Below are 20,811 nucleotides of genomic sequence, written 5' to 3' on the forward strand. Positions count from 1 at the left end.
CTGTCTAGTGGGACCCTCCTCTAAATGTTGCGTATTTAATATACTTCACGTCCTTGGCCGTGATGGTCCCTCCCAGAATCTGGATCCTTGCAAACCACAGTTGTATTGTTGGGGTTGGCGTGGGGTGTGTGTACTAGGGTCGTACACCATACCCCGAAATCCCAGATTATGCCACAGAGAACTCATTGGTACGAATTTTTCTTAGAAGAAATGGCCAGAACCCTAGTTAGACTCTCCAGTTGCAGATTTCCCCTTACCATTGTAAGTTATAAGGTGTCGTAAATAAATTTAAGTGTCTTGGATGAAAGACTGTGGGTGTGTAGTCAGCCCACTTTGTGAATCATAGAACATTCCATCTCCAAGGCATATGACCATGTTCCTGGAGTGTCTGTGTTCTTGTCCAGATTTGGGTTTCCTCCTTCTCTGCCTTTCCCTTCCCGATACCATAGGAAAAGGATCTTATTTTTCATTCAGCTGCTGTTGTAATTACTTGCTACATTGTAATGTTTTCGTTTGTGCTTTTTTTTTTTCACACCCAGCCTGCCAAAATATTTTCCTTGCTGTGCATTCCCTGGTGTCCCAGGTGCCTTTACTGTTACTTATCTACTCTTGTAAAATTGCATACCTAAATATAAGATAATCCCTGTATTTCCAAATGTCTTGCCCCACTTGGAACTTACATGCGTTCAGGGCTGTAGCAATTCTCTATTTATAATCCCTGATTTGTCAATTATATATAATTAAGATGACTCTGAAAAATATTTAGAAATACAGCCTTTTCTGTAGCCTTTTCCACTTTCATTTTATGAGATAATTTTCTCAAACTCCACTGTGCCTCTTTGACGACAGTGTTTTTGTCACCCCATCTGTGTTAGAGCACCTTCCCATAGCCTCCTCTTCTCCCTTCTTTAGCTACAATCCAAATCTCCCTGTCGCCCGGGAGCAAGAGACTCATGGCACCGTTTATTTATTAATTCAACAAACCGATATCCAACATCCACTTGTTGCAGAGTGTGCGGAGTGCTGGGTACAGAGATCTATTAGAACTTGTCTTCCTGGCCTTGGTCCCTCCCCTTGAAGGAATTTACCCTCTGGTGGCAAAGGCAGCGTTGTGAACAGAGAATTGCAATATTTTGTAAGAAAGATGAATAATCGGAGTCCCGGTATTGGCAAGTGCTGCATGGTGTCTGGGCTCCTGCCTAATTCAGCCCCGAGCATCTAAGTTCTTCATGATCTGTACGAGCATTGAACACAGTCATCGTTAAATACCAATAGCGTTTTCTCCATGGAGTAAACATGTTTTCACTAGAGCTATGGAAACTGAGCTGATTTATACCTACCTTTCTTGGTTTTCCTGGAGTTTTACAATGGATTGGATGAACCTGCAGCATGAACCAGTGTCAGTGAGTTTCGGGGCCTAGGAAATTTACCCTTCAGATCCCCACACCAGCTATCAGCCAGGTTGGGCCTTAGAAATGAGAAGGGCCTAAAAGAAGACCTAGGTCCAGCCCATTGCACTGGGACACTCAGACAAAAGCATTATAATTAGGTAACTAAGAACCAGTCTTAAGAAACAGAAAGACTTCTTAAAAAGAGGCGGGGTGGGGGGCGCCTGGGTGGCTCAGTGCGTTAAAACCTCTGCCTTCGGCTCAGGTCAGGGGTCCTGGGATCAAGCCCCATATCGGGCTTTCTGCTCAGCAGGGAGCCTGCTTCCTCCTCTCTCTCTGCCTGTCTCTTGTGATCTCTGTCTGTCAAATAAGTAAATAAAATCTTAAAAAAAAAAAAAAAAGAAAGAAAGAAAGAAAGAAGCAGAAAGACTTTGTATTTACATTTCACTTCTTGGTGAGCAAAGATTTTTTTCCCCCTGTATTTGGCATCTAAATTACATATGAGATCGAAGAGAACTGTTTTTCCCTCTTCCCCCACCTTGCCTCCATCAGTCTTCCTCTCACAACCACTCTTGTGTTTGAGAGAAGGGAATATAGGGTTCATTGTTTCAGGCAAAGACCCCACCAAGAAGCTCTCAGGTGTTGGGAATGTCTGGCATGAGACTCAATTAAGAGACTTAGACTAAAACATCAAAGATGGTTCCAGATTATGTTACGGTTACCACCAGCTGATGTTACAGGTTACTAGTAACCAGAATCCGAGTCCCCTACTAGCCCAGTCGTAATGAAGATGAAATTGCCGTGGGGGCCTGTCTTCTCTGTGAAATCTCCATATAGTTACTCACTGTTTGACCCCAGGAGGATGGTTCATCGACCTAATATTGAGAGATGGGAGAAAGTGCTTCTGAGTTTTATTGTATTTTGCTTTTGGTTTTTTAGAGAGAGACCGTGAGGGCGGAGGAGCAGAGGGAAAGGGAGAGAGAATGTTTTTTTTAAAGACCGTATTTATTTACTCCAGAGAGAGAGAAAGAGCAGGGGGAGGAGCAGAGGGAGAAGGACAGGCAGACTCCGTGCAGAGCGCAGAGCCCCGACACAGGGCTCAATCTCACGACCCGAGATCATGACCTGAGCCAAAATTGAGCATTGAGCCACTCAGGCACCTCTAGTGCCTCTGCATTTTAAATGTAAATGGTCGATTTAATTTAATTGGATTTAGGAAAAAAAGCATATAGCAGATAACACCCAAACTAAACCAAATAAGAAAAAAAAACTGTCAAATGCAGATTTCCGAAGCAGTGAGACTTTGGCTCAGTTTTCCAAGAATCTGGGGACTCTGTGTGTCTGTGTACATGAGTGTAGGTGTGTGTGTTTACCTTACCTGTTCATGTCTTCTGAGGTATTCAAAAGTCAATGATCATTTGGGGAAAACCCTATGCCTTGGGTTATCTTCCCATGTTTCCTTAAATACTCATTTTTTATCGAGAGGGAAAACGTAAAGACAGGTATATTGATAAGATTAGGAAGAGAATTTGGACATACGTATTGCAGGAGCTAAATGAGGACTTTTGGACTAGACATACTAGTTACTTGTAGCTGACACAGAGTATTTTAAGTTCCTGTAAGTCATTAGAAACCATGAACTGTAGCAGAGTCCACGTTTCTGTCAGAGGAGCATTTACTCAGGAAAATTACAAAAACCGCTGTATCCAAAGGGAATTCGTACTTACTTGGGGAGATTACATTAAACACGGAAATAATGCTTCGTGTTGAGTTCTTCCACTGGAACCGTTAGTCTCTGTAGAGATACCAGTCTCGTGCATCCTCCTTAAGAGCGTGCATCCTCCGTAAGAGCGCGTGAGAGGAAAAGGTGTGACAGCAGTGCCACCTGTGGCCCTGTTTTTCTTCCACAAGGAGACAGCTTTAAGCACCAGGAGCTGGGACTACCCTGTGAGTCAAACTGTTGAGATGGTAATGGGATTATGGTGAGGATTAGGCTGGGGGAAAGGGAAGATAAATGCTGAGAGGGAGAAAGAGTGTAAACAAAGGAGAGAATTGTGATGTGGAGCTCCTGCCAGAGGTTTTAAGGGATCAGATCCGTGCAGGTGCCTTTGCTTTAAGACCCAGCGAGGAAGTGATGGGAAGCAGGCTGTCTGATTCACTCTTAGAGTCCCCGGCTGCACCCCGGGCCTGGGGGCACAGTCTGTGCTCCTTACATGCTGGTTCTGAGGTTGGAAGCAGGAGAAGGTTCCCCCCCTGCAGGAAGGCCACCAAAGAGGCCGTGTCTCGGGACCCCAGCTGGCCTTTCCGCAGTGGCTGGGTAGGGGCAGATCTTGCACAATAGGCTGAGAACACCCAAGAATAAAACCATTTCTGCACGAGAAAGATGATTATGGGAAGCCAATTCACATGTCCCACTGTCACGAGCTTGTCTTCGCTAGAGGGGCAGGACAAACCAAATTTTCTAAAAGACAAAATAAATCATCCACTTATATGATGCTGGCTAAAAGCACGCCTGTGAGCCTTGGTAAAAATCAGAGAATTGAATGGCATGGCTATCGTCAATGCGTTATTGTCCTTTGTTACCTTATGTGTATGTGTGGTGGGGTTTTTGAGATGGGACTCCCCTCTAGTAAACTTTGTCCTTTTTAGGGGAGCAGTTCTATGCATTTTGACAAACACGTGCAACCGGGGTACAGAACAGGTCCATCGTGCCCAGAAACTTCCCTCACACCCCTTTGTGGCCGATTCCTCCTCTGTCCCCTCCCCCTGTGTCACCGATTTGTTTTCTCCCATTCCAGCTTTGCTTTTCCAAAGTGGAATAGAAATGGGGTCAGGCACTGTGTGGCTTCTGAATCTGGCTACTTTCACTGAGGTGAGAGCGCGTCTGAGCTTCGTCCAGACGGGTGCCTATATCTGGAGCCCATTCCGTTTTCTTGCTGGTGACTGTCCCACCGTATCACCGTACCAGCTTGTCAGTTCATTCACCAGTGCAAGGACAGTGGGTTGCTTCCGATCTTTGGCACTCTTGAATAATGCCGCCACAAACAATCATGTTTAGGTCTTTGTGAATCCCTGTTTTTATTTCCTGTGCGTATTTCCTTGGGATAGGCTTGCTGCTCTCCTTGGAGAACGTAAGATCAGTTTTCGTGCCTGCATTCCTGCCAGCAGTATATGCAGGTTCCTGTTGCCCCTCATTCTTGCCAGCGCTGGTATTGTCATTAAAAGCATTTTTTTTAAAGCCGTTTTTAGCACCTCTTTAAAAACTGATTCCTGGGGTGCCTGGCTGGCTCAGTCAGTTAAGCATCTGCCTTTGGCTTGGTTCATGATCTGGGTGCCGGGATCAAGCCCCACATCTGACTCCTTGCTCAGCGAGGAGCCGCCTTCTCCCTCCCCCACCCTCGCCCTGTTGTGCTCTCTCTCTGTCAAATAAATAAAACCTTAAAAATATAAAAATTGGCTGCATTAATACTTTTGATAATGTAGAGAGCTTAGCCCTTCCTCTTCAAAAGCAAAATCTCTTTCTCAGAAGAGTGAAAGTTTTGCCTGAAGGTCATTTAAAAAATAATTAGCCCCGGTTCTCGTTATTTAGCATACGTGTGGTCTGTGCAGTCACTGTGACCACTGAATTTGTGACTACTGAGCCATCGATCCCAGGGGATGTCCAAGGTGAGGTTCCTAGGAGGCTCCGGTCCCAACATTTTGCCAGTTGATCAATATGTAATCTTCTCTTAAGTGTGTTTCTATTTAAAAACACGTTCTATAATACACTGTTGATTCAGTTATGCTGAATTCGTGCATTAATCTAATGCGTGCATTCACTCCATAAGACACATCCCAACCTGTGCTGGGGGGCCATGCCTAACCACCCACAAAAAGCACAAGAATGTGAAAACCATGGCACTCAATTGGCCAGGAAACTGATGGTTCCAGTGCGAGAGCCGACACAAGAAGGCCGAGCCATGTCTGGCTGGGAGCTGGGACCCAGCTGGGAGTGCGGTCAGATGACTCAGATTATCTACGCTCTGCGCGTGGCCAGGAATGACTGCACAGGTGTCACGGGTATCGTTCTGGGGGTCGCAGATGCAGTTTAGCAAGTGGCGAATTCACCTCTGTTTTTCTCTCTTCCAAAATGCTTAACATCCGGCTTAATTTAAACAACGATTTGTCATGGCTTGGTCTTAAGAGCAAGCAGCGGCCAGTGTTTTTACTCCGAGAAATTAGGAAATTAACCTGCCAAACCAGGGCCACTCAGTGTGGAGATTGCTTTAAAACCACTTCAAGACCTTCCCAAGATTTCACCCCCACGGCAAAGTCTTGCTCTTGACTTATGCTGGAAGATCACATGCACCATTCAAACATAATAAGCATACACTTCATTCTTAAAGTAATAAGAAATGTTCAGCTCTGAATTTTATCTTAGTAATAGCTATAGGGCATGTGTTTAAATTCATGGAGACAGATTAATGCACTTACCAAACGCCCATTGCCTAAAAGTAATTATAAGTTTTCTAGATTGATTGCCAATATGATATAGGTCCCAAAGAAGTCACCCCTCTTTACCGAGACAGAACAATAAATTGGTTTTCCTGAATACAGTGGGTAAAGAATCCAAGTTCCTGACCTTGAATATTTCGCTGGTAGTGTTCTGTGCAGTAGGGAACAATCAGGATGACATTTGCTGAAAAGTTGGAGATTTATAACATAATAGCTTGAGCATATGTGCCAAAAAATAAAAATCTTAAATCCTATCAAATCAAGATTAATCACCTATTAAAATACTAACAAACAGCACAGTACAGGTGGTGTCATACGCCGTCTCTCTTCATATATTGTTACAAAACAAACTATCCTGGCAGTGACATGAATATCACGCATCTCCTGTCTCGCTCGCAGTGGGAAAAAGGAAAAAAAGAAAGGCTACTCAGTCATTCTCGGTGTGGATTTTGGCATTTCATTAGGGAGTGCTATCATAAGCCCTTTCACCGAAAAGCATACGCAGCTCTCTGGAAACTGCTAAATTTCCTGGCTTTGTACTACTGCCAAAAAACTGTTGCTTCTCCCGTCATTAACTAGTACATATTTATTCCTCTCTATCTTTGTAGAGTAACCCATGCAGCACTCCCATGAAAAGGAAAACAGTAGTCTGCTTCCTCCCTCTCACTAGCTGTGCCGAAATTAATCCCACGGGCCAATGTCTTCTTTACATTCTGCTTTAATTTAGTACTTGTAACCGTGGACCCAGTGGTAACAGAAGACCCCGGGACAGTGTTCATTGTGTCTCTCCATGAAGATGGTTTTTGAAGTTTGTGGGAAAGCGGCTCCCGAAACTTTGTCATTAAACATTCCTAGTAGGCTAGAATAACAAGTTGCTAAGTTGGCTTCCAGCAAATGGCCAGGCAGTCAGCAAATATTGAGTGAGGATCTATGTGCCAGCATTCTTCTAAGCTCTAGCAATCCCGTGGCAAGCAGCATGGTCCCTGACGCCTGTGTGATCGCTCCCATTTTTGTGGGCTGCCTGTCTCTGGTTAAAACGTCTTCTTGGGAGACGGCAGAAAACAAGCGCAGAAAACGACTTTCGGAGTATTCGCGTACCTAGAGTATCCTCGTGGTTTAAAAAAGTAAACTGGAGGGTGGGAAGCATGTTATGATCTTTTTTTAAAAAAAAATGCAAGATTTTGGAAAATTTAATAATTCACACTTGCACGAAATAAAGCCCATTGGCAGGTCAATCCTTTTTTTTTTTTTTTTTTTTTTTAATTTGTCACTGTGGGACCAGTTTTCTTAAACAAGCGAAGGTGCCTTGCCTGCCTGCGTGGTGTCTCCAGGCTCTCCCTTCCGACAGTTTTGCCTTCCTCCCTGTCCTCAAAGACACCCAGCAACGTGCCGTTCTTCTCCCGAGACCCTGGCCAGACTCGCTGCAGATAGCGTCACAAGCCGTACATCTTCACTTGTTCTCACAAAACAAACTCTTGAGCAGTGACATAAAACATCATGTCTCTTCTTTCCCACTCGCAGTGGGAAAAGGAAAAAAATTGCTCCGTGGTCATTTCTCTTTGTGGATTTTGGCATTTCATTGGAAAGTGCCAATAAGTACTCATTTTTTATGTTCTTCTGGAAAGCTCTGCTCAGCCTTCCAAGTCACAAAGCAAACTGAGGCCCTGACGGTTCTCCAGGCTCAGGTCAGAAAGGTGGGAAACTTTTATTTTTGTAGGCAGGGAGCTCATGAATAATCCACTTGCGACCTCCTTCACTGCCCCAAGCCCTCCTCGGCAGCCAGCCTCCCTGCTCCAAGAACTCCACATCAATCTGTCGCTGACCGTCAGCAGAGCAGCAAAGCGCCAGTGTTATTGTGAACCTCCAGTGGAACGCCTTGCCTCCCAGCTGGTGATCAATCTGGGTTAGACGGCAACATGTTCGCCTCTACAAATGAGCTGGACCCCTCTGCCACGTAGCTCTGCCAACTTTTGAAAGAAAGAGTCTGTTTCAATTCTTTTCGGGGGTAAAGACAAAAGCTCTGTCTCCCTTTACACAACCAGCTATTGAAAAATCCATGCAAATATCCACAGCCAGGATCCTAAGGAAATCATCTGGAGAGGTCAGGAAGTTGCCTCTTCCCCACCCCGAAAAAAAAAAAAAGAGAATTTATGTTAAGTGTGCATTCACACACACACACACACACACACGCACACACGAGAACTAGCCTTTTGGTTTTCTTTCGTGAAGATGATGTGTTCACGATAGGAATTTTACCACCTCTCGAGACTTCTCGCTTCCAGATGAGCTGGTCCTGGGTTTTAGGATTTTTAGTTTGCCTCTCTAAGCTCCAGGTGAAGCCAGCATTGTGATCCTGCCTTGAACAGAGCTGCAGAACTTTCCCTGGAGGGCTAATATTACAAATTAAGGTAGAAAGACCAGGTCTCGGCTGGAGATGATTCTGCTGAGTCCATGCTAATTGGACATGATGTGTCTTCCTAGTTGCAAACATTTTTTTTTATTTCAAGATTTTTTTTATTTGAGAGAGCATGAGAGCTGTGGGGAGGGGCAGAGGAAGAGGAACAAGCAGAGTCCCTGCTGAGCAGGGAGCCTGACATGGGACTTGATCCCAGAATCCTGGGATCATGAGCTAAAGGCAGACGCTTAACCAGCCGAGTGACCCAGGTGCCCCTCTAGTTGTGAACTTTTGGAAGATCTTTCTCAGAGTTGGCTAGTGCAGAAGGGGGCCAGCATGGTCCGGGAAGCGTGGCACAGCAGAGGGACTGAGTTGGTGGACGTGAAGGAGCAAGTAAGAGTGCAATGTGTGAAAGGTTAGCAGACGAGGGACGGAGTGAGCCCCTGTGCACGGGGGCGGAAGTGCGAGGACGGAGGCATGTGCGGCACCTGGGTGGCTCAGTCGGTTGTGCATCTGCCTGGATTTCAGCTCAGGTTGTGACCTCAAAGTCATGAGGTTGAGCCCCGAGTCAGGCTCCATGGTTAGCATGGAGTCTGCTTGAGATTCTCTCTCTCCCTCTGCCCGCTCCCACTCGTGCTCTTTCAAATAAATTATTTAATTACTTAATTAAATTAACATTTAAAAAAAATAGAAAGGTCGCATATTATTTGGTGGGGGTTTCATAACACAACTGATTGTTCTTTCTTGTCTATGATCACCCCAGCCCGCTGGATGGACAGATTCTGTCACTGAGTACGGAGATATAAAGGAGCAGAGAGTTTTTTGCCCCTTGGTCAGGGGAGGCAGGATGTGTCATTTTTCCAGAGACAGTGGGGCTCTAAAACTGAAGTGTAGATGAGCTAGAAAGAGGGGACTCTGGAAAGAGGGGGGAGAGTCACTTTGGCCTCAAATGGAGGCTGAGCTGGGCCATTGTCTTTGAAGAAAGAGTGGGTGGTAGCTTTGGGGACACGGGGCCCCGTGTTCTAAGTATTGGGAAACTCCAGAAGATTATTCAGAATGACAGTGAGCAAAAGAGGAAGAAAAAGTGATTTGCATGGATTTCACTGGGCGGTGATTTGGAATATCACGGATGTCTGTGGCCAGTTGGATTTGGAGGGAAGCATGGACAAGGATGGTGACAAAGAAGGGAGGGAGGGGTACATCGGAGAAAGAGAAAGGAGGAATCTGCAGGCTTTCGGGATGAATCCAAAGGGAGGTCTGAGGGCCGTGGGGTAAATGAGAGGTGCCTCCCAGCCCCGGTGAGTAATGGTACAAGGGACAAATCTCCACATTTCAGAGTCAGAAAATCTCTCTAATGTCATCTTACTCAGTAATTCTCCCATCTGTGATCTCATGGAGTAATTCAGGTCAGAGGTCATTAGACTTAAAGGAATTATCCCGTCTTTTCTTATGGCCTCCCTTCTTCGTGCATTTCCTGGCGACACCTTCCAGGGCTCTGCACGTGGGCTGGTTTATGCCACCACCATGCCTGGCTGCCAGCTTCCTTTTACCTGTCCCGACCATGGTTGGAAAAATCCCACGTGTCTTCATTTGTCACACACACTAGGGGATATTCTGGTGAGAATTTTTTAATGGATTTAAAAAAAAAAGGCATATGGCAGAACGTTCCAGCTCCAGAACTCCCCCTCGCCCAATCAGGAAGGCTGGTCAGCAGTCCTTCCCTGATAAAAATGACAGAATTTATATGGAGGAGAGTATAATAGTGGTAATTCATAGCCGTTACCCCGGTATGGAGAGGATACGGCTATTGGGGATAAAAGTTCATTTTGCAAAATGGTTAAAAAAAAACAAGAAAAAAACCCCAGCCTTTTAGTTGTTCACAACTCGATCTCGTCCAGCTGTATTGCACCCTGCTGTGCTAAAGTAGGATTGTGTTAATAAGCCTTGGTCTCTGTTAAGACTGAGACTATTAGAATCAAAAGTAACAGTCTTGCCGTACCCTGCATTATTGAAAAATCATCCTTTGTGTTTGATTCAGTTCTACATGCCGCATTAAGGGCTTGGAACACATTATCTAGACTCGGGGAACAAGCCCCAGTGGAGCTGGCAAATAATGTCAGTCCCAGGGTATAGAGCAGGGCTCAGCAGACTGGGGCCCACTGCCTTTCTGTACGGTACACAAGCTAAGAACGTAGGATTCTAGATTTTTAAAGGGTTGAGAAGCCCAAAAGCAGAATAGTATTTCATGACCTGTGAAAATGATATGCAATCCAAATGCCGGTGTCTGTAAAGTTATTTTTTTCTTTTTAAGACAGCCCTGCTTGTTTGATTACATATTATCTATGGTTGCTTTTGTGCTAATTGCCCCAGAGACATATGGCCTGCAAAGCCTAAAATATTTACCATCTGGCAGAAAATGTTTACCAACTCCTGGTCCCGGACTAGAATGTACATATGAATTACCTGCAGATCCTGCTAAAATGCAGATCCGGAGTCCGGAGGCCAGAGGCAAGGCCTGGGAGTCTGCCTTTCTGACAGCTTCTGGACGGTGTCAGAACCACTGCTCTTTGGGTCATACTTGGGTTTATAAGGGCCTAGGTATTTAGAACAAATACAGAAAGAAACAAAGAGATATACTGTAAAGGGGAGATTATAGAATTTTTTAAAAAGATTTTAGTTATTTGATGCATAGAGAACAAGCAAGGGGAGCTGAAGGCAGAGGGGGAGAAGGACAAGCAGCCTCCCCACCGAGCAAGGAGCCCGATGCAGGGCTCGATCCCAGGCCCTGGGATCATGACTGCAGGACACGGCAGACCCTCAGCCAACCAAGCCACCCAGGCGCCCCTCCTAGGATTTTTCAAGGAGAAATAGGCTTATTCTACTTTATTCCGGAAGCCAGCGCTGGGATCCATGAGTGCCAGTGTTGATTTTCCTCCAGGAAGCACTTTGTAACGAGTAACCGGAATTGTAGAATCATTGCAGGGACCAAAGGTAAATGTCAAGCGGAGAGAGAAGTGCCTTGGGTTGCGCAGCAGCTGGACTTTTCGAGTGGAAAGTGGTGACTGAGCTCTTTCCAGATCAGTGCCTTTGACCGTGAAGCAGAGGAGGAGATGATCATTAGGAGGGAAGGCAGAACTGTGTGTTGCACGTCAGGTGGAAAGACCCCGTCTAACACGGGTGGTGTTGTTGCCTTGATCTCTGTCAGCTGGTGCAACACAACCTTCATGAGAAGCTAGCCAGGCCGGCCGTTCAGCACACGCCTCAAAATCAGCTGTGGTTTTTAGAATTCAATTTGTACTTCCTATCCCTTGAGTCGCCCCTTGTGTGTGCTTAAGAAGCCCACACTTGCCTGACTCATACAGTTTTCTCGCTTACCTAGAAAGTAGGCAGAGGTGATCCCAGGCCTTGCTCCTCTCCACTTGGGTCCATTTCTCCCTCATCCTGTACCCCCTCTCTCTCTCTCTTAAAAATATTTTATTTATTTGACAGAGAGCACGTGTTCACACAAGCGGGGGGAATGGAACGCAGAGGAAGAGGGAGAAGCAGGCTCCCCTAAGAGCAGGGAGCCCGATGTGGGACTCAAACCCAAGACCTCAGAATCATGAGCTGACCCAAAGGCAGATGCCCAACCAACTGAGCCACCTAGGCGCCCCACCCCCCTTCCCTGTAATCTCTTAATACCAGCCTGGGGAAAAGGCTCTGTGCTTGTCGTGTGATCCCCCAGCTGCAGGCTGTTGTAAGGCTCTGATGAGTGAACCCTCCTGCTCATCACTCCATGAAGAAGTCCTTTTTAGGGCCTCCCGGGTGGCTCAGTTGGTTAAGTGTCTGCCTTTGGCTCAGGTGATGATCCTAGGGTCCTGGGATTGAGCCCCACGTCAAGCTCCTTGCTTGGCGGGGAGCCTGCTCCCCCCGCCGCTGCCCCGCCTGCCGCTCTGCCTTCTTGTGATCTCTCTCTCTCTCCGTCAAATAAATAAATAAATAAATCCTTTAAAAAAAAATGTTCTTAAAAAAAAAAAAAGGCTGGAAAGAAACTAGCCTTTTGGAACAAGACGATACAGGGAGAGTGTAGCACACTTGGACAGATGGGTGAGTCACCAAGTGTTTGAGCAACTTGATATGTAGCTATTGACGAATAACGTTCAGAACCATAAAACTTATTCAACTAATAGGATACCGATCTGCCCCAAACCCAGTGAGCGTGGCTGTAGCCGGGGGTCTCATGCTGTTTCCTACTCCGAGTGCTTTTCATTTCAGCTTGTCACGGGCCTTTAAGGACATGATTTATGCTTCCTAATCCCCCCGGGGGGTTAAGTATTTTCATATTTATTGCACGGAAGAGCATTCTGTGATTGCTTGCCTGTCCCGAAAATCAGTTTGGCTGGAAAAGGACGCAAGAATTCTGACCTCAGCTCCGTATCCAAACCAGGAGTCAGCACTTGAAAAATGGGAATCAATATCTTGCCGGGGGAGTTTGTTTCATTCTGCTAACCTGGGGGAGGAACAGCTGGTGGGAGGCCGCGTGCACACAATGCGGCTTGTTCTTTTTGCAAATCTGCCTGCCACCCCCACATCTCCAAGCCCGGCCACGTCCATACGTCCATGTGGGCCAAACATCTTTCAAAAAAGCTCGGGCTTTTCAGACGGTTTATCATCATCCACTCTATTATATTCATCGCCACCAAACCATTATCCTGATTATTAAAACCCGAGTAGCCCGGAGTTTAGATTTGGTCCTAAGCATGTTGGTGATCTTGTATAACCTCAGTGGATTTTATTTTATTTTTGTGGTGGTTGTTGTTGCTTAACTGATATTTTTCAAAATCATGACCCTTTTAGGGGCACCTGGCCAGCTGTGCTAGTGGAACGCACAACTCTTGAGCTCAGGGTTGTGAGTTCGAGCCCCACTTTGGGTGTAGAGATTCCTTAAAGATAAAATCTTGAAAACAGAAAATCCCAACCATTTTGGATGTCAGTCCTTGCTTCCGTTCATCTCATGGGTGCCACGTCCCACCACTTTTACCACCAAACACAGACCCTCAGGTACCTTCCCAGGCTTTTCCCTTTCTACCCACCTACTTCTTGGGGTGTCTCAGGCTGTCCTTGGGCTGATTATGGTTCTTGTTCTCTGTCTCAGCAAGTGAGAGGTTCGCTTTACGAAAACCATTTTACGACCCATGCAAGTTGTTCTGTTCTGTTAGTGGGATGATTATTACCCCTCTGGCTCTTGTTTTGCTCACTTCTCACAGTTACTTCCAAGTCGCTCCTTCGTGGCAGACTTTCTAGTTTTCTTCTACTAGTACACTACTCATATCAGTCTTTTTTAAAAATACCATTTTTTGCCACATGACTTCAATGCTCAGAAAGCTTCAGGTGTTTCCTTAAAATCTGGTAGATAATGATAAAATCCCTTGTATCAGTTATTTAAGGCCCTTTTAATTTTATTTTCAAATTTAATTTTTTTTTTTTTTTTCAGGGAAAAAGTATGAGCAGGGCAGGGGAGGGGCCGAGGGAGAGAGAATTTCTAGCAGACTCTGTTCCCAGAGCTGAGCTGATGTGGGACTCAATCTCACGACCCTGAGATCACCACCTGAGCCAAAATCGAGTTGGACACTTAACCATTTGTACCACCCAGGCACCCCTTAAAGCCTTTTTTTTTTTTAAGATTTTATTTATTTGACAGATAGAGAGATCACAAGTAGGCAGAAAGGCAGGCAGAGAGAGAGGAGGAAGCAGGCTCCCCGCTGAGCAGAGAGCCTGACTCGGGGCTCGATTCCAGGACCCTGAGATCATGACCTGAGCCAAAGGCAGAGGCTTTAACCCACTGAGCCACCCAGGCGACCCAAAGCCCTTTTTAATCCAGTTCTCATTTTCTTCTGTGCCATATGAACTTCTTCTGTTTCAATTCCAAATACGCCTTTTGCATACCTTCTGGTGCTCTCTAAGCGGTGGAAATGAAACATTATAATTTTAACGTCCTTAGGGAGACAGTGTGTTTTCACATTGCCACTAACTAGTGATAAAGGCTGTGTTAAGAACAGGTGAGTCACACAGGTAAGCACCCCTTAAATCCCAGGCCGTCCAGGACCCTGTCCTCGGTTTCTCCTTACTCTGCGTGCTCTCCCCACACCCTCTCCTGTCCCTGACGGCTGGTCAGTATCCTCACCCATCCCTGCGCCCCTGGCCTCGTAGGGGTGCTGATCGGGTTTCACTGTTTCCCCAAAATCCCAGATCTGTATTTCCGCCTTTACTGAGCACCCTTACCCGGAGGGGGACTCCCAGAGCAAGGGAGGGTCTAACACCGAACCCCTTACCTTTCCCTGCAACCTGTTCTGCAGGTCACTGGTGTAGCCGTCCCATTTATCTTCCGGTTCAGACCGCTACAGCCGTCACTGAATTCAATTCGTTTCACCCCTCCAAAGGCCTCTCCGGTCTTTTCTCCCCACCTGGGCCACCACCTCCTCGTCCTAAGGCCCCTTTGAGAACTGCTGCTGGTTCACCTGCCACTGGTGTTCAGTGCCGTGCTCTGTCTGCCCCTCTGCGGACAGAACCGGCTTCTTAGAAACAACTAGCAACTTCTAGTGGCTCCTCATCCCGTTTAGGGCAGAAGAGCAGCGGTCAGAGTCCAGCACGCTAACCCCGCAGCAACCTCACCTGTTGTCCGTGTCACTTCCCTACCTTCTCACATATTATTTCTTCTCCCTGCGATGCTGTTCCTGCCTTTCCTGCCGAGACACAGTCGGAGCTCAAACATCACCTCCTCCATGAACCTCTTTTGTTGGGTTCTCGCCATACTGCGTGCAACCCCTGTTTGGGATCCCCCTATTTTAATATCTGTGACCCTAGTTCTCACCATATTGTGCGGTCACTCACATTTGTGTGGCCACTCAAGTACTCACTGTTTGGGATCCCCAGTGTTTCAGTATCCCCAGTTGTGGGCTGGGGACACCGCGGAAGGCTTTGTGACAGGGGAGGCTCTTTGGCTCCATCGAAACCACTAATTGAATGTCTGTTCGATGGCAAGTGCTCACAGTAAAGTTACAAGGAGGAAGTAATTATATCCATTTTGCAGAGCTCGAGAAACCAAGTCTCGGGTTAAATTATCGGGGCGTGATTCTCTCCCTAATCAGCAAAGGAGCCCTGATTTGCACCCAGTCTGGGGTCTGGGCTCATGCCTTGTCTTTCCCGTGTCAAAATGCTGGTGCCGCAGACTAAATCTTGAGAGTGCCTTATGGGGCCCTCCACGAGGGTAGCGATTTCGTGATTATAAAGCACTTGGGAAAGTGCAAAGGAAGCCCGTGGTTTTGTAGGGGACTAGAAATGTTTTCACAACTGCTTCCCCGCCTGCCTCTCTATCTGTATGCCCTTAATATTGTCTGACTCACAAAGAAAAATTGTTGATCCACAGAGAACCGGTTCAAGTTTTCTTCTCCATCTCAAGAGTATCCCGTGGAGGAAAATGTCTTAAACCGCACCTGAGCTATAAACAATTTATTCTGAAGGTAACAGTGTTAGTACTGCAGTATGTAAACCTTTAGCTAATAAAAATCAAAGTAGCCTAATTTGGAAAGTACACCGAAGGTTAGGGGGAAAGCTTGTAAATGTTTTCAAAGACTCAGGATTTAATTCTATCACCAGCTAGCAAAATAAATGGTCCAGCTGTTAGCTCTGAAACAGACACGGGTTGGAAATGAAATGTTAGTTTAAACGCATTGATCATTAGAAATCAAAAGGAACGTGAAGTACACTTTTCTAGTTTATGAGAAACAAGGGTGAAAGTTCCCCCAAACACATTTGTGGTAACTGGGTTTAAAATTGCTTCCTCATCTTTTCTTTTAGCGTCTGATACTTTGTATGGTCTATATTGGGATGACGGGAGCATTTTTTTTTCCCCTTTCTTTCCTTTCCTGTTGAGATGCAGAGGTTTGGGAATCCATGAAGAGTGGAGTCGGGGGATGTAAAATCCCAGTTTTCCACGTGTCCTGGCTGCTTGCTGTGGATTGCACACTTCCCACCAGACTCTGTGAGGGATGGGAGGTTACTCTCAGCAATGTGCTGAAACTGACCTGAACTATACAGCCAGCACATCTGGTCACAAGCACCGGCCTTGTGTAAGGTTATACTGGAATTAATTAACTCTGGTGGGTACTCTGAGATGTTTTCTCCACATCTCGTTTTACCATCATAAGCCGGAGGAAGTCCATTGGAACTTCTTTATTTTTCCTTGAGAACCACTTAAAAAAAAAAAAGAACCTGGAGAGCAGTGTGTTGTGGCTTGAAACTGACATTAGAGCAGAGCCTGTGAGCTTCCTTTCTTCGAATGTGGGTTTTTAACTTCGAATTCCGGCGGAGCTGTGTCTCTTGCCTCCACGACAGTAACGTTGCTGCGAAACGCATTTGATCGTGTTGTTAGGAAGCGGGAGACTGAGTCCAAGGGAGCAGACAAGGTGCCGAGCTGCTCACAGAATTCCAGAATGTTTTGTGAAACGAGGTAGTAGCCCAGGAACTTCCCGGCTTCAGAAAGGGAGGGAAGGGAGGTTTCTGGAGAGAGTGTGTGTACATACACAGCGTTCCTCGTCCTGACAGCATCACGTTAACGCCAAGATGTCTGGCGTGGGTGTTGCTCTTAGTCTCTTAATCTTGCATAAATGCACTTTGCCCTGTTGCTTTTCTTGGTAAAACGGAGAGGACGCCTGCCTTCTAGATGGAGCATTTCTGTTTGAGGCGATGACACAATTTTGGAAATAGACAGTGGGGAGGGTTGTGCAACACTGTGAATGTAATTAATGCCACTGAATGGTACACTTAAACATGGTTAAAATCAGGGGGCGCCGGGCTCGCTCAGTCAGTGGAGCATGTGCCTTTTGATCTCAGGGTCGTGAGCAGGAGCCCCACATTGGGTGTAGAGATTACTAAAAGAAAGAAACTTCAAAAAAATGGTTAAAATGGCAAATTTTACATTATATATATTTTTACCACTGTTTAAAAGAATTATGTAATACACCAAAACCCACTGTACTGTATATTTATTTATTTTTTAAAATTTTTTTTTAAAGATTTTATTTATTTATTTGACAGACAGAGATCAGAAGTAGGCAGAGAGAGAGAGAAGGAAGCAGGCTCTCCACAGAGTGGACAGCCCGATGCGGGGCTCAATCCCAGGACCCTGGGATCATGACTTGAGCTGAAGGCAGAGGCATTAACCCACTGAGTCACCCAGGCGCCCCTGTATATTTATTTTTTAAAGATTTTTATTTTATTTATTTGACAGAGAGAGATCTCAAGTAGGCCGCGAGGCAGCAGAGAGGTGGGGGGGAGCAGGCTCCTCGCTGAGCAGAATCCGGATGCGGGGCTTGATCCCTGGACCCTGAGATCATGACCTGAGCCAAAGGCAGAGGCTTAACCCACTGAGCCACCCAGGCACCCCTGCACTGTATACTTTAAATGGGTGAATTTATGGCATATGCATTATCTCTTGCTAACGCTGTTAAGGAAAACTATGCAGAGGTAGGGAGCATGATGTTCTGGTTAACTGAATGTTCTAGTAATTAAGGACTAATGCAGTTGCACCAAAACTAATAAGTGAAAGGTATTCTTATGTGGGGTATAAGAAGATAAACTTGAAAAAATTTTTTTGTGTGTGCTGCAGTGGGTTGTATATTCCATTAGTTACGTATCTTTAGAAGTAGGACACTTAGCTATCCACAGAGCATCTGAATAGACCTGGGTTGTCTAGTCCAGGGGCCACTGGCCACACGTGGCTGTTGAGCACCTAGCATGTAGCTGGACTGAACTGAGAAATGCTACATGTGCAAAGTAATGCTGAATCTTGAAGACTTGGTATAAAGAATGCAAAGTATCTTGCTAATAATTTTTATATTGATTGCATGTTGAAATGATAGTATATTGGATATATTTGGTTATATAAAATATACCACTGAATATATATATATATATATATATATATATATATTTTACTTTTTGAATGTGGCTACTAACATTTTTTTTAAAAGATTTTATTTATTTATTTGACAAACAGCGATCACAAGTAGGCAGAGAGGCAGGCAGAGGGAGAGGGGGAAGCAGGCTCCCTGCTGAGTAGCGAGCCTGTTGCTAGGCTCGATCCCAGGACCCTGAGATCATGACCTGAGCCAAAGGCAGGTTCAACCCACTGAGCCACCCAGGCACCCAGCTAACAATTTTTTAATTGCATGTGTGACTCAGTTTCCGCATTTTGATGGGACAGTCTTGTCTAGAAATCAGACTGACCCCACCCAAGATTCATGGACTTTGAGAGATTAAGAATCACTTCTCCCCCCCCCCCCCCCCACAAAGAGTCTGTTCATTCATTTGAAAGAGTGAGAGAGCACAAGCAGGGGAAGAGGCAGTGGGAGAGGGAAAAGCAGACTCCCTGCTGAGCTGGGAGCCTGACATGGGGCTCGATCCCAGGACCTGGAGATTAGTACCCAAGCTGAAGGCAGACGCCCAACCATCTGAGCCACCCAGGCACTCCAAGAATCACTTCCAATGACTGAGTAGACTACAAAAGAATTCCCCGAATTGGCCTGGAGGTTAAGGGAATTCACCTCCCCAACAGTGGCTGTGCCTTCGTCTCTGATTCAGAGTTTTTGCAAATGGCAGACCTAGGACAGGTCCTTCTCTGACCAGGTTGAGGGAATGTGCTTTGATCATCTGGGACTCGTGGTTCTATAACACAGGGGAGTGTAATCAGACAGCTGAGGAATGGGCGTCCATAGGCCCTGGAGGTTGGATTGGTTCAGAGGCAGTTTTTCTTTGGCAAGAGGAATAGAAGCAGCAGGACTAGACTTACAGCCTTTGACAAGAAAGGAAAAGAGCCCTCACAGGCAGCAGATGCACTTTCAACTCTATTCTAAGAAAATTAAAAATGCACACCTCTACCCAGGGCCCCCTCTCTAGAGAAGCACCCTGAGCCTTGTGTGTGGGACTCTGACTCCGGGGCGGGGAGGTGAGTGTGTTGGGGGCACAGAGATGTTCCCTCTGGCTCAGGACCTTCTGGTGTCTGCACGCCAGCCTTGCTGCTCAGTTGTCCCTTGCGTCTTTAACATTGCCTGAGAGGGTCACAGCCACGGCCACGCTGCTTGCCTGGGCTGTCCACTTCCTCTCCCTAGTATTAATCATTCTCTTGGTTAGTGCTCTGGTTACAGAGTTACATAGGTTTCAAGTGGTTTGGCCCTCGCAGTGTTTTCTACCATAAACCCTGTTATTTTCAGAGTGTGATTTTTGCAGGAGGTAAGGATTTTCAGGAACGCGTGTATCATATTGTAGCCAGACCTAGCACCCCCCACCCCTGACCCCAGTCCTGAACGGTGTCCTGCGCCACCCAGGGGACGCCAAGGTCCTGCTGCCCTACAGGGATGGTGTGCCCCTGGGCATTCCCCGGCACATTGAGACTGTCGCGTATGTTGATCAGTGTGGCTGGATGAACACTGTTGACGCCTAGGATATGGTGTATGCAAGTCTGTGGGCTGCCCGGGGACCGGTCTTCTGTATACACGACATTATTTCTATGAGAAAGTGTATTCTGTCCTTGAGTTCTAAACAGTCAACTCACTAACACACTTTGGGGGAATTCCTTCTCTTCGCAAATTGGCAAAACCTTTAGGAAGCTACTCTCCTACCTCGACCCCCACGAAGGAGAAAGTGGGAAGTGCAAACTTGGGAAGCCAAAGGTTACTGTGCAAATCATAGAAATGGGATAGATAGTGGTAAAATAGGAATTTCAGACTGCCTTCCCTCCTTCCAACTAATAAATACGTCAAGGCATAGCTCCCTTCGAGTTATTTTGTTGTCTCGGATCAGAACCTCTGAAAATCAGAGAATAGGTTTTTCCACCCCAGTTCTTTATTAACCCAGGGGGAAATCCTTCAGAATGTCGAAATTCAGGACTTGGGTGCTGCTTTGGCACTTGAGCAAATTAAAAGGCAGGTTGGGTTCTAATTTACAGGTTGCTTTTTAGTGGGTGGCCGGCCCGTCCTATGTGAGAAGAGAGGGAACAAGTACTACAGGATAAATGGCGTGACCTTGAAGCCATGTTTTCAGTTGTGTGTGCGCATGTACCTAAGAGAGGGGGGCAGAGATTGAATCTGACTTGTGCATAGAAGTGCAGGCCCGTAGGAGTGTGCGTTGAGCCTTTGCGTGCAGGGATGGGCCCGCACAGGTCCAGCGAATGTGGGGGTCTAAGCAGAGCAGGACATTAACAGATTATCTCAGAGGCTCTCCGGAGGGCGTGTGAGGCCGTGCAGTTTCCCTGTCCCTTACCCAGAAGGAAGAACCAAATCCTGCCCTTACTGGGCAAGTGCTACAAATTTTTGATCATAATGAATGTGATAAGGAAATTGTTAAAAACCGTGTGCTTTTCACCGTGCAAACCTCTAGGTGGTAACATTCGAAGTCCATGCGGGACTCCGTAGCTGGTAGCTATTATCTGTCATTATTCAGCGCAGCTGTTAAATGGGACAGCCCTTTGCAGGCACACATCTTTGTTTTAACGACAGA

The 20,811-nt window shown here is 46.2% G+C and overlaps 1 protein-coding gene and 1 long non-coding RNA gene across 3 annotated transcripts in view; one reads left to right on the top strand and one right to left on the bottom strand.

Moving 5' to 3' along the window:
- STX8 (syntaxin 8) overlaps window positions 1-20,811 on the top strand; it is a 243,462-nt gene that overhangs the window by 87,818 nt on the left and 134,833 nt on the right. The window lies entirely within an intron of this gene.
- Window positions 924-14,863, bottom strand: LOC132003762 (uncharacterized). Its single transcript, XR_009400293.1, has 5 exons — window positions 14,589-14,863; window positions 10,741-10,871; window positions 3,116-3,345; window positions 1,341-1,382; window positions 924-1,234 (listed from the first exon to the last, which is right to left on the bottom strand). It is a non-coding gene; the product is annotated as an uncharacterized LOC132003762 (long non-coding RNA).

This window comes from Mustela nigripes, chromosome 16, assembly GCF_022355385.1.
Source record: "Mustela nigripes isolate SB6536 chromosome 16, MUSNIG.SB6536, whole genome shotgun sequence".
Classification (NCBI taxonomy): domain Eukaryota; kingdom Metazoa; phylum Chordata; class Mammalia; order Carnivora; family Mustelidae; genus Mustela; species Mustela nigripes.